The following is a 4,326-nucleotide window of genomic DNA, read 5'->3' as shown; positions in this document are numbered from 1 at the left end:
CTGTGTATACACATTTGCATATTATCTGATCTGCTCCAGTGCTGAGAAAAAAGACATAGGCGAACACCTTTAATCCAAATTGACAGTTTGCCAATTTTAAACATCCCTGGAAAAAAAAAATCTACTTTGTCGCAAACAACGACAGCTATGAAGGTAGCCAGAATTCACACAGTTCTCCTCAAGCACAGCTGAGGGGGGATCATCGACTCCAACAACACACTCATTATATGGCATCCCAGCGAGCTGCTGACATGCCGGAACAATCACAGGCACAGCACGAGGAACGAGTTCAGCGTCAGGCCAGCTTGACAGCTGCCGGAGCAGGCGGATCATCAACACCAACAACATACTCATTAAATGATGTTTCAGCGAGGTGCTGAGATGCCGAAGCAATCACAGGTACAGTGCAAGAAAAAAGTTCATCAGCAGGCCAGCTTGAGCACACGCTCATTATGCGGATCATCAGCGCCAACAACATGCTCATTATATGGCTTCCCAGGGAGCTGCTGAGATGCTGGAACCATCATGGGCACAGCGCGAGGAATGAGTTCAGCAGCAGGCCAGCTTCACAACTGTTGAAACGCTGGAGCAGGCGGATCATCAACACCAACAACACACTCATTATATGGCGTCCCAGCGAGCTGCTGACATGCTGACCAATCACAGGAACGGTGTGAGGAACAAGTTCAGCAGCAGGACAGCTTGAGAGCTGCCAAAATGCCTGAGCAGGCAAACCATCGACGGCAGCAATTTGCTGAATATAGATGCCAATAAAGACGAAGTCGCGGGCAGAGGCTAGTAGACTATAATGGGCTCCGTCTGCTTGCCGTGCACTGCCTGGAATAAAGAACTGATTGGCTGTTAAATATTATAATATTACAATATTCATGTCATACATAGGGTTAATACTTTGCTGACTTCACTCTTCTATATTTTGGTACATGGGTGAGGTTAGCGTACACCATTTTAGAGTCCTTATAAAGCAAGAAGATGGAGGGCAACATGAACATAAATGAGTGACAGATACACATGCCTGGGTGGTCGTCATGGGTGGTGGTGGTCATCCATGGGGGATCTATGGCAAGTCTGCCTGCTGTCTCTGTCATCCTGAACAAGATGTCGTGACCAGTCCAGAGTCCATCAACCAGATGATCAAGCACAAACCAAGCTGTAACTCTACAAAATATCCAGAGGAAGAAACCTAGCTATGAGCTTCTCTGATGATGTAAGCTAATGAGACATTGACTGATATTTCTGTTATTCAGGAAGTTTTCCCTGTTCCTGTGTTTCCCTTGAAGACAGTAATAAAACTTCACATTGTTTTTATAACAAGCTGACTCTTCCCATCATGTTACCTTATGAGACCTATCTCTTAAGGCTTCTTTACACGTGATCACAAGTTTCACAGAATACTGGATATTTTACACCGGCTCCCATTGATTTAATTCCGGATACGGCCTCAAAATCCTTACCAAAAACCCCGCGTGAACTTACCCTAACACTGGTTTTTATGTTTGTCACCTACCCTGGGCCCCAGATCATTATACCCTGTGGTCAACAATGCTGGCGGGCTACATATTATTAATTTTATGACCGAGGCTGCGAGCCAGTGATAATTTGAACATTGGTCAACTTTGGGCATGCTTGACATAGATGTTTAAAATGTATGTCACTGGTATTACTCTAGTGTGCGCCTCTCTACAATATGCTACTACACGCTCTCTATTGCTACTCTTTTATGATGTTTCTGTGTCCTATATAGACCCTAAGAGTCTCATATCCCCTGCCATACTGAATAATGCCACAAGATGGGGCTCTTGTTTACTTTGTGTGTGTTTTTTTTTTCACATGAAGCACTTTTTAGATTTCATTATATGTGTAGAGAAGACCTAGTAAAGAAGATATCTTTTTAGAAATATAAATGGGATGACATCCCCAAGATTAATGTATGATCAGTAATCATAAATAGCACATTGTAGTAGAATACATCATTATGAAAACTCACATGACAAGTAGAATTTAAAATTAAATATTAATTTGACATTTTATAAACCTGCCTACTATGTGAGCTTGAGCCTGTAGACAGATTGGCCAATAAGGAACACCTAGAAAGACAAAACAAGAGCATGTTCTTGAGGATGAGATATAAAAGAAAAGCTCAATTTATGGTTAGAATGTGTTTTTTACTATACAAAATGTTTCTATTTTTATCCTTTACCATTCTTGTACCTGTTGGTCCAACTGCATTAATACTGTGTTCCTTCTACTGGGAGGCAGAATGTAGTATGTTTGGCTAGTAGCCTCCCATTCTCCATAAAATTCACCTATTTAGAATGATGGGGATTGCATTCTGAATCGTGCAGTAAGTGTCACTGGATTGCAATGCTAGATATGACACATTAATGGAATCTTATAACAAAGCTTCATCAGAGGCCTGAATAAAGGTATGGGATGGGGATGTCGGAAGTAAATGCCATGAATTTGTGAGAGATGGAGCTATCTGCTGTCAGAGATATCTCAGTCAAACTGAGCAATTGCCCAGGGACCCTGGGACCCTTCAAAAACTGCAATAAAAAAATCTGTTTCCGTAACGTGGGGCTTCAGACTTAGTCTAAGGCTGAAGTCCCACATTGCAGAAACACAGCTTTCTTTTGTTGCAAATTATGTTGCAGTTCTTTGAGCCAAAGCCAGGAGTGGATTGAGCAAATGGTAGAAGTAGAAGTATTTTTTATTGTTTTTCCATTCCTTTTGTAGCCATTCTTGGCAACGTGGGTCCATAACCTTACGCTAAGGCCCCACGTTGTGGAAACACAGCTACTTTTGTTGCATATTTTGTTGCTTTTTTTTTTTGAGCCAAAGTCAAGAATGGCTACAATAGGAAATGGGAGTTATATAGGAGTTCTTATACTTCTACCTTCTACTCAATCCACTCTTGGCTTTGACCCAAAGAACCGCAACATAATCCTATTAATATTATAAATGTTAAAGTATGTGTTTTGATGTTTGTTCCTCAAATCACACCCGAATGGCTGAATGGATTTCTTTTGAAATTTCTCACACACCTACATATTAGCCAGGAAGGATAAATAGGCTACTTTACATGTGTCTCACTCACCCCAAAACGCTACCGCAACCCTCAAAAATTGTCTCCTACTCCGCTGTCGGGCTGGGCATCACGTCAGCGCAGAGAGTTACACGCAGCTGCTGAATTGGGGGTGTGCCCAGTGCGCGAGGACACTCTGCTCAACATGACGGCTGTCCGCAAGTTTCCCAACGCCGCTGACATTCCGGTCAACCACACAATTCCTCATGCCGGCGGAGCAAGCAGCAGCGTGCCCAGCCGCACGTACAAACGTAACCAAACACCATACAGAAGTAAGGCATTCGGACAATCAACGCTGGTCAATGCATTCCTATGCCAAGATGAAGCAGCAGGGCCGCCGATAGGCCAGTACTACTGCTACTGGCGTCAGGGGCCCGGCCAAATTTAAAAATGGGGGGGACCCGGTTTTGGCCCGCCACCGTGTGCCAGCCCCCTGGCGCCCGCAGCAGTCATTCTATGTCTGCTGTTTCAACTCAGATCTGTGTCCAGAGGACGCAGATCTGAGTTGCAGACATACGCGGCTGAAGCAAGGAGCTGACCTGTGTCAGCTCCTCTCTTCGCTGCTGCCGCCTCTCTCGCTGACACATATGCGGCTGAAGCTGCCGCATATGTGTCAGCGAGACCGGCGGCAGCAGCGAAGAGAGGAGCTGACACAGGTCAGCTCCTCGCTTCAGCCGCATATGTGTCAGCGAGACCGGCGGCAGCAGCGAAGAGAGGAGCTGACACAGGTCAGCTCCTCGCTTCAGCGCTGCCGCCGGCTACCCGGCAGTGTAGACGCGATGTGATGACGTCACATCGCGTCTACAACTGTGCACCAGTAAGAGAGAGAGGTGCTGAGAGAGCAGCGGGGGAACGAAGGAGAAGGTAAGTCTAATGTGGAACGTGAAACTGGGGGCAGATGAAGGAGAGGACGGCATGACACTGGGGGCAGAGATGGGGGACATGAATCTGGGGGCAGAGATGGAGGGACATGAATCTGAGGGCAGAGATGGGGGACATGAATCTGGGGGCAGAGATGGGGGACATGAATCTGGGGGCAGAGATGGAGGGACATAAATCTGGGGGCAGAGATGGGGGGCATGAATCTGGGGGCAGAGATGGGGGGCATGAATCTGGGGGCAGAGCTGTGGAGACATGAATCTGGGGGCAGAGATGTGGGGACATGAATCTGGGGGCAGAGATGTGGGGACATGAATCTGGGGGCAGAGATGGGGGACATGAAT

General features: G+C 46.2%; 1 pseudogene; it reads right to left on the bottom strand.

The window, feature by feature from the left end:
• Positions 1–3,643: 3,643 nt before the first annotated feature.
• LOC142196418 (small nucleolar RNA SNORA17) lies at positions 3,644–3,725 on the bottom strand (annotated as a pseudogene).
• Positions 3,726–4,326: the final 601 nt, after the last annotated feature.

Source organism: Leptodactylus fuscus, chromosome 2 (assembly GCF_031893055.1).
Source record: "Leptodactylus fuscus isolate aLepFus1 chromosome 2, aLepFus1.hap2, whole genome shotgun sequence".
Classification (NCBI taxonomy): Eukaryota; Metazoa; Chordata; class Amphibia; order Anura; family Leptodactylidae; genus Leptodactylus; species Leptodactylus fuscus.
This window is presented reverse-complemented; position numbering and strand designations above follow the sequence as displayed.